Genomic DNA, 13832 nt, shown 5'->3' with positions numbered 1-13832 from the left:
TCTTATCGTTTCCTTTAGTCCCAATTTTTATCCTTTAATAAATTATAATATCAAACTTTCTGAATTAGAATTCTTAAAATCGACCTACTCGGGTCTTACCTCAATGTCTGGCTTTGATAATCCTTATTCCACTAGCTCGGGTTATCGGAAAAAGGACAATTTGCCAACTCTGGCAATGTCAAACGTACGGGGTATTACAACAAATGTCTAACATTAATAACTATAAGCGATGCAAACAAATGAGCAATGCAATTATAATGACATATTCTGAAAACAAAGAGAACACAATTTCATTAGCCTAAGGTCCATCTCGAACAATCAAGCTATCACCATCATCTACGGGACATGCGAATATTTGGTCAAGCAAAACATTGGGCAAGTTATGGCATAGCAAACATAAGCATTGAACAATAGCATATATATCCTCACAAGGTGTCACTCTATCACACAAGTGTTTACGGTGCAACAAGTATTAAGCTCACAATACAAATGCATATTCACCATAGGCTTGCTCTTAGTCCCGGACTCCGCTATTTAACTCGGTAATCGACAACTATCATATGGACCTGAATTGGGTTGTAACTTGGCTAAGCGTTAGGGGTAGGTAAAAGAGATGTTTTTTGGTTAAACTTGACTCGAAAACATTTTTTTAAAACACAAATGATCTAGCTTGGAAAATTTTCTAACACATGAACTTTTTGAATTTTTCAATGCCTTTATTCACTCTCTAATAATTTTTTTTTGTATTTTTTTTTTTAATTCTTTCTTTCTTTTGCTTTTTTTTTCTTTTTCTCACGGAAAATTTTTCTTTTTGAGCACTTGTTCACTTTTTCTTTCTAAACATCAGCTAGTATCATATTTTTCTCAACTTAAGTTATTCAAGTCAAATTTGTTCTTTAAAAAGGGTAATTTGTTGAAAGATAAATGTGTGTAATGTGTGTAATCCAAAGAAAGGTTTAGGCTCAAGTTTGTGTAATCTAGGGGTAAAGGGTAGGCTTTTTACAAGAGGTGTAAGTTAAATGGGATGATACAAATTGCCACATTCATCTAGTTGTCAATTACTCAACAATGCAACTTTGAACGGACACCGAGCAAGTTCTAGGAATATCATGCAATCGACACTCACACAAAGAATTTAGGCTCAAAAGTCAAAAACGCTAAAAAAATATGTGGTGTTATGCCTAGTGTTCAATTTCTATGTTCTCACGCCAATCATGTCCAAAAATTAGAAAAAGACACAAATGTTTCAAATTGCTGCAAATCATGCATCTGCATTAAGCTAAAACCGTCATATTCGAGAGTTAACAACTAAAGATCAATTTCACTATATCCCTTCGCAACATGTCATACAAATTGGCATTTCATTAAGCAAGAATCGAAACTAATTGTTTAAGCTAGAAAAATGCATTATGAAATTCAAGTTCAAGAGATAATTGAAGGTTAATACAGTTGAAGTCATTGCCAAATTCACTAAATTTCACTAAAAGCATTCAACAAGCTTGGTACAAGAGTTTAGTGGAGGCCACTCAAACATCCTAAGACAATTAGACTCACACGAAAAAACATCCTAAAACAAACTAACATAACGAGATTCAATTTTCCAACACTCCTCATACTATTTTGAAACAATGCCTTCAATACTAAGAAATAAGACAAAAAATGAAAATTAAATCGAGTTTGGGTTAGAGAATCAAATCTTTGTATTCAATCAAACACGGTGATTCGGGTGATGCAGTGGGCGATGGGTAGCGCGTGCCGCCTTGGGCATTAAAGTAATCGCGCAATTTTTTTCTTGGCGCCTTTGTCTTGCCCGGAGCCTCTTTTGCTCATATTCCATCCTCTTCCACATTTGCCTTCGTTCTTCCATAAATAGGTGTTGTTCCGCCTCAAAATAGTTTACCTCAAAATCATTCAGAGCTTGCACCCCTTCCGGAACTCCCTCTCCTTCGGCACTAGTTCTGGACGCTTCTTTTCCTTTCCTCCTCACTCTCCTTTGGCTTTCTTGGATCCGGTTCTTTCATTAGAAAATCACCTCCTTATCTCGGGAATGGTTCCCCGGGGCGCGTTTCCTCCCGATTTTGACGTCTATGTTTGCTTAGAACTTTGCCTTTGTGCACATATGCAGCCGTGGTCAAGTGATCCAAATCGATCATCTTTGGAGACGAAATCACGTAATTTCTAGCATCAAAATCCGAATCCCTTTTCGTCAACGCCATGATAAACCATCCATTACCAATCTTCTTCTTCTTATTGAGTATTTGTTGCAACATCCTGATGAAACGGTGCGCCACATTGACTTGAATTTCAGCGTTTTCCGGGTGCACAAGAGCATCGAGAATGGGCAAGTCCGCTCTTGCCACCTTGGAGTACTCGTGGCGCCAGCAATATGAATGCCCATACCATTTAAGTACCACCACCATGGCTATGTCCCGCACCTCATTCACCTTTGAAATCTTGGCACCAAAATGACCTTTGCCCGAAACCTCATTCCATAAAGCATTGTTATCAAAATTGTCGGGCGCCGACATGAATTTCTTACCATCATTCACCATACGAAAATTGGTGCACAAGTCATCTAAAGAGTACACCCAATCCTTGCCCCCAAGCGATATTCAATAGTCGTGTTGTTGTCAGGCGAAATCTAGAGCGTTGTGAAGAACTCGTAGGTGAGTGCCTCACGATACTCATGCGGAGATTCCACCATCTTCTTCAATTCCAAGTTCTCGAGGAATTTCTTCAATACCTCATGGATGCCCAAACACCTCATAGACTTCATACAAATAGAAAAAGGGACGGCAATACCTCTATCCTTGAGTTTCTCATACCACTCCCCTTCCGCAACCGAACGGATTTCAAATGGAGCGTTGTATTGCCGAGTAAGAGCGGTCGGAATGTTAACTCTGACGACCCGAGCACCGGAAGCAGTTGTCTTTCTAGTGGAGCGGATGGCTCTTGGTGGGCGGTCTACTTGAGCAAGAGGTGGGTTGGATGATTTAACGGTGGCTCGTGTGGATCTTGTGCTTTGAGACATGGTAGAAGAGGCAAAAGGGTGCTTGAAAGTGGTGTCAGATTTGAATTTGAATGGAATTTGGTGGTGGTTAAGGGTGGTGGAAGAATTTTCTAGAGGAGAGATAAAGAAGCTTTGAGCTATGGAGTTTTTTTCTACTTATGGAAAAGAATGGTTGAGAAGATGAAGTGTTGAGTAGGCTTTGATGGATAAGAAACAAAGATTCAAATTGAAGCTCTAAGATGATGCCGACACATCAATCCATATGATTTGTATTTCTTTTGAATGGCTAAGATCGCGCCACCTCATCAATCCATGCAAGCCAATCATGCTGAGGTGCAGGCTATGCATCGGGAACAACTGCAGCAGCAACAACAACGTAATGTTGCTTATACTTATCGACACATCATTTTGGCTTACATGGGCCTTAAGCCAACAAAGTTTGACGGTTCTAAAGATGCTCTAGACTTCCTGGAGGAAGTAGAACGTAATGCGCGATGATCGCAAGCTAATGAGAGACAGTCCATGATTCTGGTGGAAATGTCAATGCAAGGACCTGTAAAGGATTGGTTTCAGAATCATATCAAACTAACGATAGATACCATGAATTGAGCTTAATTTGTAAATCGTTATATGGAGTATTTCCTACCGTTTGTAGTGATAGAGAGTTATCACAGCAAGTGATTGACATTGAGTAGGGGTAACGAATCTGTGCAAGAGTATGTGACCGAGTTTACGAGGTCTAGTAGATTTGCGCCAGATCTGACTGCAGATCCAGTAAGGGTGAATTCGAGGTTTGTAGAGGGCTTAGGACCTGAATTCGTGAGTTTGACATTTGATACAGGAAAACCTTTGGTGCAACTGATTGATAGCGCCAGGCAGATGAAGGTTTCTTTGATCCGGTTTAAGAGGACTCCTAATCCTTCTAACATTGTGCCCATAAGGAGTGATACATTACGCACCGTGCAGAGCGCGCCAACACAATCATACGTTGGGAGTTACTCAAGGCCAACACAACGTCAATAAGAACGCAAGAGAGCTCGACATGGATCTCGAGCTAGTGCGTCCGGCACAGGGTTTGGTGCCAGACCTATGAGCGGTGTAGGAAGTGGAGCTCCTATCTGTCCGACTTGTAATAAGAGGCACTATGAAGTGTGCCACAACGTTTCTGGAGCTTGTTTTTATTGTGGCCAGCAGGATCACTTTGCTAGGGATTGTCCACGACAGATGCCTCGAGGCTTAATGAATACAGTAGCGCAACCTTCCTATCATCAGCAGAGAACTACACATCAGGCAGCGTCAGGATATGATCAGACGGGAAGCACATTCACTAGCCAGAGAGGCCGAGGTTATGGAAATAATTGAGGAGGAAGTAATGGTGGAGGTCGTGGTACTGGTTAGACTTCACAGGCTGGTGGAAGTCAGGCCAAGGTTTTTGCATTGAATCCTTAGTAGGCTCAGGCTTCCAATGCTATTGTGCAAGGTACATTTCCTATGGCTTCTCAAGATGCATTAGTTTTGTTTGATCCGGGTGCTATTTGTTTGATCTGGGTGCTACGCATTTATTTGTTTCGCCTAGCTTTGCTAATAAGTTAGGAGTGCAACTAGCATATCTTAAGAATCCCTTATCAGTAGCCGCTCCATTAGTTGAAAGCGTGAAAGTTAGTATCGTTTATCCATCTTGTCCCGTGAGTGTTCAAGGACGAGATTTGTTTGTGGAATTGATCTTACTTAAGGTATTAGTTTTCGACGTTATACTAGGAATGGATTGGCTAGCTCAGCACTATGCCAATGTGGATTGTCGGAAAAAGACAGTAACATTTAACACGCCCGGAATTGAACCAGTTTCAATTCAGGGTGACAAGAAAAAATCTCCTATGAGTATCGTTTCAGCTATTAAAGGTTGCCATATGTTAAGGAAAGGATGTCAAGGATTTCTAGCCATAGTACGAGACATGGAGAAGAAATATGTGGAATTAAGCGATGTACCAGTAGTATCGGAATATCCAGATGTCTTCCCAGAGGAATTACCTGGATTACCCCCAGATCGCGAGATAGAGTTTTGTATCGAGTTGGCTCCCGGTACGAAGCCGATATCAATACCTCTTTATCGCATGGCACCTACATAGCTGAAAGAATTGAAAGATCAGCTAGAAGAGTTACTTGATCGTGGCTTTATCAGACCGAGTGTATCACCATGGGGTGCACCAGTGTTGTTCGTGAAAAAGAAGGATGGATCGCTTCGACTCTATATAGATTATCGACAACTGAACAAGGTGATGATTAAAAACAAGTATCTGTTACCTAGAATCGACAATTTGTTCGACCAGTTACAAGGGGAGAAGTACTTCTCCAAGATTGATCTAAGGTCAGGATATCATCAACTGAAGATCTGAGACGATGATATTTCAAAAACTGCTTTTCAAACTCGATACGGAGATTACGAGTTCCTCGTTATTTCATTCGGATTGACCAATACGCCAACATCTTTCATGGATTTGATGAATAGAGTGTTCAAGCCATTCTTGGATCAATTTATGATCGTGTTCATTGATGATATTTTGATCTATTCACGTACGGAAGATGACCACGCACATCATTTGCGGATGGTACTTCAAACGTTAAGAGAGCACCAACTTTATGGCAAATTTTCTAAGTGTGAATTTTGGCTAATGGAAGTAGCTTTCTTGGGTCATGTGGTATCTCAAAGTCGTATTAAGGTTGATCCAAAGAAGATCGAAGCCGTGATGGAATGGAATCAACATGATTCAGTTACCGAAGTTTGAAGTTTCCTCGGCTTAGTAGGATACTATTGACAATTCGTGCAAGATTTTTCGAAGATCGCGACACCTTTGACAAAGTTAACTCAAAAGAACGCTAGATTCAATTGGACATACCAGTGTGAAGTCAGCTTTCTTAAAATGAAAGAGTGTTTGACCACGGCACAAGTTCTAGCATTACCAGTGGGAACGGAAGGATTCACAGTCTAATGTGATGCATCGAGAGTTGGACTAGGATGTGTCTTCATGCAGCATGGTCGAGTGATCGTGTATGCCTCGCGACAACTCAAGAAGCACAAAATGAACTATCCGACTCACGATTTAGAACTAGCAGCGATAATTTTTGCGCTGAAAATCTAGAGACATTATTTGTATAGTGCAATGTGCGAGATATTTACAGATCACAAGAGTTTAAACTACATTTTTGATCAACGGGAATTAAACCTCAGACAGAGGAGGTGGATGGAGTTATTAAAAGACTATGATTGTACAATACAGTCCACCCAGGAAAGGCCAAAGTAGTAGCGGATGCGTTGAGTAGAAAATCAACAGGAAGTCTCACGGATATTACGATAACGTGGCGGAGACCATTGATCAAAGAAATACATACATTGTTCAGCCAGGGAGTTAAGTTCGAGGTTTCAACTATCGGGAACTTAATGGCTCAGTTAAGCATTCGATCAACGTTGATTGATCAAATCAAAAAGTTGCATGCAGACGACCCTGAACTAAAGCGTTTAATTGAGGAAGTTCAACAAGGAAAATGTCAAGAATTTAGTATCGTTAACAGGGTGTTAAATTATGGTAATCGATTGTGTGTACCAGATGTGGAAAACTTGAGACGAAAGATCATGAAGGAAACCTATGGATCGATTTATAGTGTTCATCCGGGTTCCACGAAGATGTACCATGACATCATAGGAACATACTGGTGGAGTGGAATGAAAAAAGATATCACGGAATTTGTAGCAAAGTGTCTGACTTGTCAACAATTAAAGTTGGAACATCAGCGACCATACGGATTTCTTCAACCGTTACCTATCACATAATGGAAACGGGAGCAAATCACGATGGATTTTGTGGTCGGATTGCCCAAAACGCAGTAAGGTTTTGATTCCATTTGGGTAATCGTGGATCGTTTGACGAAATCATCACACTTTATTCCTATTAAGACGACAGACTCTGCAGCAAAGTTAGCTCAAGTATATATCGATAAGATCGTTAGCATGGAGTTCCCGTGTCAATCATTTCAGATAGAGGTTCAGTGTTTACCTCTCATTTCTGGAAGTGTTTACAAGAGTGTTGGGAACACGATTAAACTTCAGCACTGCCTTTCATCCTCAGACGGACGGCCAGTCTGAGCGAACGATTCAAATGCTAGAAGATATGCTTCGATTATGTGTTCTAGATTTTGGAGGTAGTAAGGATACGTATCTACCTTTAGTCGAGTTTGCTTATAACAACAGTTACCATTCAAGTATCGAGATGGCTCCATATGAAGCCTTATACGGACGCAAGTGCAGATCTCCCATTTGTTGGGATGAAGTCGGAGAGAGAAAGTTGACGGGAGCGGAGATTATCCTGATTACCTCAGAGAAGGTACCATTAATTAAACAACGTCTGAACACTGCCTTCAGTCGACAGAAAATCTACGCAGACCCTAAGAGAAAAGATGTCGAGTTCCAAATTGGAGATTACGTTTTCCTTAAAGTGTCACCGATGAAGGGAGTAGTTCATTTCGGAAAGAAGGGAAAATTAGCTCCGAGGTATATTAGACCTTACCAGATTGTGGAGTGTGTAGGCTCAGTTGCTTACAAGTTAGACTTGCCACCAGACATGTCAAAAGTTCACCCTCTGTTTCATATTTCCATGCTTCAAAAATACGTATCAGATCCTTCTCGCGTGATTCAACCTCAGGCGGTGGAAGTAAATGAAGAACTATCATACGAAGAAGAACCAGTAGAAATTGTCGATATGCAAGTACGAAAGCTACGGACGAAGCAGATTCCCATGGTAAAAGTCCTGTGGAGAAATCACACAATCGAAGAATGCACATGGGAAACGGAAGAAGATATGCTGCAAAGATATCCATATCTGTTTATTCCAGGTACGTCACTAAAGTTTAAATTCGAGGACGAATTTATTTTAAGGGGGGGGTGTGAATCTAATACCCCGAATATTTAAAATAAATTAAATCGTGCCCCATGTCGGATAAATTAAATTAAGGTGGATTTAATTTAATGATATTGGAAATTTGAAATATTATTTATTAAGCGGAATTATTGGGATTAAGGGAAAAGTAAGAAAAATTAATATAAAATAAAATATAAATCTCGCGACGATGATTATTCCGCCAAAGTTTTTAGGATAATTTATTATATTTTTGGAAAAGGTGCAAAAATGATCCTCATGTATAGCCTGTGTCTCTTATTGGCACCTCATGTATTTTGGATCTCAAATATGACCCTAACATTTTAAAAAAATATCAAAAAAAACAAAAAATTAACGGAAGTTTGCTTTACAGTTAAGTGTGTGATGTGGCAATATATTTACGTACGTGGATATTAAATTAATTTGACACATCACCACCAACATATAACTATTCATAAAATAATTAAAATTTCTAATTAATCTTAATTGTTTTTAAATCAACTCTAATTAACCTAATTTAGCCCTAAAACACAGCCCGCCACCTTCAACACATACAGATTTGCCTTTGCAAATCACAGCCTCCGCCGACGACGAGCAGCTTCCGGTTTCATGTTTGATTTTTTCAATGATAGCTGCCTCCTTTACAACCAGATTTGTCTCTGCAAATCAGCTCACCAAACAGTAAGCCCACCTCAACATGGAGAAGAAGAGAACAAGAAAGTTGGGATTTTGGAACTCAAATAATTGTATGTATTCATAACTAATTTTATCAATTCCAAAGGTTTTAAATTCTAATTCTAACCACTCTTCTCATCTTTTTCAAAACACTAACAATTTTTACCCACCTCACCATCACTAACAAAATCATATCCAATTTCAACATCAACATTAAGAATTTGGTTTCTTGAAACTTATAAGAGGAATTCAACACAACCGCTGCCTCTTGAAGAGCCGAGACAACAGAGCTGAAATGGGTTCTTCAATTTCTGGAACTTGTTCTACGGTGAGAGTTTTTGTTGATGTAGGAGCTGTTAATCTTGGTTCCTTGAAATGGGTATTGTTTCTGATTCAAGAATTCTTAACGAGTGTAAGAAATGGGGTTTGAAATAACCAGTATTTTTGGACAATGTAATTTTTTTTCTTAAAAAAGGTGGAGGTTGTGTTGAAGGTGGCGACGGAGGGTGTTAGTTTTGGTTAATTTAAACTAATTAGGGCTATTTTAGTTTAATTAGATTTAGTTCTTTATTGGTGGTGATGTGTCAAATTAATTTAATGTTGTGTGTAAATATATTGTCATATCACACACATAACGGTAAAACAAACTTCCGTTAATTTGTTGTGTTTTTTTTTATACTTTTTTAAGACGTTGGGGTCATATTTGAGATCCGAAATACATGAGGTGCTAACAAGAGACATGAGTTATACATGAGGGTCATTTTTGCACCTTTTTCTTTAAATTTTTGGTAAAAGTTTCGTTTCGATCTAGATCGTTTAAAATTCAGACGCATACATGTTTTGAGTTAAATCAAAATTTTAATAAGTAGAGGAACCAAAGAGCAATTTAACCTCCACTATATATGGCCATATCCACCCACTTAAGAATTATTTCCATAGCCATTGAGAATTCTAGAGACTTAGAGAATTTCTATTCTCTTTTCCATGTCCTTCGTTCATCATCGTCGTCCTGCCGTTCAATCGCCGTCTGTGATCCGAATCGCAAGATTTTTGCTTCTATCTCTTCCTATTGCAATGGTAATGGAGGTAAGCCTGTCGTTTTGTATTTCGGTTGGGTGAGTTTCATGGAGATTTGATCGTTTAAGAATTTTTAGCGTTTTTATATCGATTATCATTTTGGATCGAGATTAATATTATTTAGCGTTTTTGATCTCGTTTTTGGTAATTTGGATGTGTGGTTGAGATGGGTTTGCAACAGTTTATCGTTTCAGGGATCGGAAGCATGTCAGAAGTTGGATTTGGGCTTCGGGATGAGAAACCCGAGGCTGTGCGAACGCACAGGTTCTGAGCGAACGCACAACAACTCGACTGATCGTTTTGTTTTTTGGAACCCCGTTCCATATTCGCATATCATAATCGAAATTAATTGTCTGTTGATGGATTTATGTAAATATACCTAAAGATGTTAATCGAAAGATTGACAAGAATCAAAAGAGTTATAAATCGTTTATCGGAAATAGAATACATGAGAAGCACGACGGTCTATAATTTTAGTGTATCGTGTCCCGAGTCTAGAGTCAATTCTAGAATAGGTTCCTAATTTGAGTTTATTTGTTTGAAATCGTTATAGATCCGGTGTAATACCCCGTAGAATTATTAGTGTTTATTTTCGCTAGTGTCCAATTTTAATTGATTAGGACCTCGAAAATAGTGAATAAATTCACGTGATGAATTTAAATGCGTGATAATGTGATTTGTTATGTGTTTGCCTTAAATGTGATTTTTGGCAATTTTACGTGTTAAAAGTGAATTTTGCAATTTTTCACTAAAAACCGTCAAAATAATTATTTTAAATATTTTTAAAGGCCCAAAAATATTTTAACTCAGCCCATATGATATGATTTAATGTTTTTGAATATTTGGTAAAGTTGAGTTTATTTTGCCCCTAGAGTTCGAATTATTTACAAGAATGCCACAATGGCAAACTTGTAAATAAATGAACAACCTAAATAATATCTAGATATTTCCTATTTGAAGTCTTGGTGCCCAAGTCTTCAATCTTCTTCTTCATTTTTGTGGGTGCCGAATACACCATAACTCACAACACCAAGCTTTACTCTTTTATTTTCTCTCAAAACTTTCTTCACGAAAATTGTCGGGAATATTGCGTAGATCGTGTATGTGTATTTGCATGTTGAATCAAGGTATTATTTCAAGCTCAAATCTTAGTTTTTAGTTGCTTATGTTGGTTAAGTGTTAGAAACATGCTTAGGATGGTTTAAATGTGAAGTTTGATGGATAATTAGTTGGTTTTAGTTGCTAATTTTATGGGTTTCGGTTTTAAATAATTTTTCCGTGAAAAATTAAATTATTTATTTAATTTCTGGGCTGATCTAAATGATGATATTTATATATGCTTTAAAGTGAAATTTTTGTGGATTAAAAATGTTAAACATTTCGGGTGTTAATTCAATTAGTTGGGTTTCGATTTTTAATTGTTTTAAAGCTTAAAAATCGCTTAAAATGGTAAATAAAGGGATTTTTAATTTCTGGAAATAATTTTATTTATGGATGAGTTATATTTGTGGTTGATGTTAATTAAATGTATAATGGTGAATTTTTAGCGGTTTAATAATCGGGTTTTGATTTTAATAACTCTATTCGGCTAAAATTGTTTAAAAAGGGTATTCATGTCATTTTTAATTTCTGGGCAGAAATTATTTATGAAAAATTTATGAAATGTGTTTGATAATTAATTGTGGAGTTTAAATGATTTTTGTGAAGTGTTTTGACGGATTAATAGTCGGTTTTGATTATTAATTGTTATTTCGGTTTAATGGTTAAAATAATGGAAAATATTATTTTAAAAATTATGGGCTGCTGTTTTTACAAGATAAAAATTAAAAATGTATTTGAAAATGATTTTGATGAATTTCGGTGTTAAAATGGATTTTTAAGCGTTTTTAGCGTTTTTGAGTTTTCCGGCCAAAACCACTGGAATATGGTAACCGGAGTATGAGTAGAGGGGATAGAGCATGTTGGCTCAGTCCTAAACTCAGTTGGCAGCAGTTAGTGCCGAAATATTTTTGGCAGAAAATAAGGGGGGGCCGAGCCCCGGGTACAAAAATATTTTACGGAAATTTTTTTTGGTTATTATTGAATTGTGGTATGTTTGTTGAGATTTTCTAAAAGTGTATTTTTAGAAAATTATGTGAATTGAATATGTGTTAGAATTATATGGAGTTATAATTCTATGTTTATTTAATGAAATAAATAAACTATGTGGTGTATCGTATAGAAATACGATGACGCGGAAAGAGATAGTCGGAATCAAATTTGGTTTGTGATTATGTGGTTTATATGGTTGAGTCGGTCTAGAGTATATCCTAGAATTTAGAGTTATTACATTTATTAATGTTTAATCTCTAAATTAGATCCAGCGAGTTTTGTCGCGAAAACCGGCGAGCAAAGGTTTTGAATATTCGACGGGTGATATTTTTAAATTTGGAATAAGCGAGTACTGTGAGTGTGTTTACAAATTATACTGCTAAATATTAGTATTAAAAATATTGCGAACTGCTTTACATGATTTGCAAATGCTTTATTTTATTTTGAATTTAAATCGCATGAACTATTATACATAGTTTTGAAACCGATTTAGATTCATTGAAACATGCTTACTATTGGGCGGCAATAGTGCTGTGTGATCACCGGTATTGCATTTAGAATGGGATGCATGTGAAAATGGTATGTGGAAATCTGGACGACGGTCTGGAAGTCAGGCGACGGCCTAGACATATGGAAACAGATCTTCAGAGGCAACGGAATATAGACGACCAAAAGCAGTAAAGAGAAACTGCCGAGATCTGAGAGGTTGAACCTTTATAAAAAGTGAAATGGCGACGGTATATATGTACTGCCGAAATCTGTTGTATGGTGAAAGAGTCTAAAGACCTTCACATACGTAAAAGATGAATGATCAGATTTGACGGGCTAGAGTACAAAAAGAAATGAATAAATACGGCCATGAAAAGGTTAACCCGAATATGATGAAATGGTGTGGAATATTTATGTTTCCTGTTTTGAAAGCATATAGGAACATGAATCATGGGTTAGGGTTTCATATGAATCGGTAATCTGGAATGCATTGCTTTCATATTAATGTTTATTAGTACATGTTGTACGCATTCACCAGTTTTTATAACTGACCCCGTTGAATTTAATATTTTTACAGGCGAGTAGTTTGAGGTGTGGATTTCCAATTTCTTGTTCCGGGAATCCCTAGCTTGAATAAAGTGAGAATGACTTTTCTTTGTGTGTCTAGAGTTGCAGTAGCTAGAATAATGAACGGTGATACCTTAGTAGTCGTTGGACTTATTTATGCTTTATATTTTATTATAATGCTTAAACTCTGATAATATGTAATATGTGAATGATGTGCGAAAGTCCGAGCGACTGCACGAGTATAAAATGCGGCGAGCGCATCTGCATAATGAAATGCAGTTAAATCCATAATGAAATGGTCTGCATAATGAAATGCGGTTAAGTCCATAGAGAAATGGCCTGCATAGTGAAATGCAGTAATTACCTTAGTAAGATGGTATGCATAATGAGATGCATGATAAACCATAATGAAATGGTTTTGAAAACTAAAATGCAATAATTAAAGAGAAAATTATGTGCATGTTTTAAATGGTAATTGATAATAGAACGTTTTAAACTGCGATTTTAAAATGTTCGAAAATAATTTGAATTCCGCGAAAAATTTTAAGTGATTTTTAATGTATTTTTAAGGCTTGCTACGGGTTTCGGAGCAACCACTCCCATTCCCTAGCGCCGGTCTCGATGCCGAGAATCAGGTCGTGACATCCGGCAAGGCAAGCAGCTGCCGGACAAGAAGCTCAGGAAGCTTGACGGTTTCTGAGCAACATGGTGTTTTTGGATAGCGATTTTAGTGAGTTTATTTATTTACTTTTAAAGTATTTAAAAGAGCATTGTTTATAAAGCAATGTTTTATACTTCTCTACTTTTGAAGTGAATGTTTACTTTGCAAATGGTTTACATGAGATACATATGTGTTTGATTTGAAACCAGTATCGATCTGATGGAACGGGCCTTCCTATTGGGCGGTAATAGGACTGCGTGATCACTAGTTTCGATTAACAACAACTGTGAATATAGATATGAATACGAATGTGAAAGTTGGATATATGAATGAT

At 37.4% G+C, this 13832-nt stretch overlaps 1 long non-coding RNA gene across 1 annotated transcript; it reads left to right on the top strand.

Annotated features, from left to right (window-relative positions):
• Window positions 1-10700: 10700 nt before the first annotated feature.
• Window positions 10701-13477, top strand: LOC130015588 (uncharacterized). Its single transcript, XR_008790790.1, has 3 exons — window positions 10701-10817; window positions 12048-12135; window positions 12848-13477. It is a non-coding gene; the product is annotated as an uncharacterized LOC130015588 (long non-coding RNA).
• Window positions 13478-13832: the final 355 nt, after the last annotated feature.

Source organism: Mercurialis annua, linkage group LG5 (assembly GCF_937616625.2).
Source record: "Mercurialis annua linkage group LG5, ddMerAnnu1.2, whole genome shotgun sequence".
NCBI classification, from domain to species: domain Eukaryota; kingdom Viridiplantae; phylum Streptophyta; class Magnoliopsida; order Malpighiales; family Euphorbiaceae; genus Mercurialis; species Mercurialis annua.
Note: the sequence above shows the minus strand (reverse complement) of the source record. Positions and strands in the feature narration are given on the sequence as shown.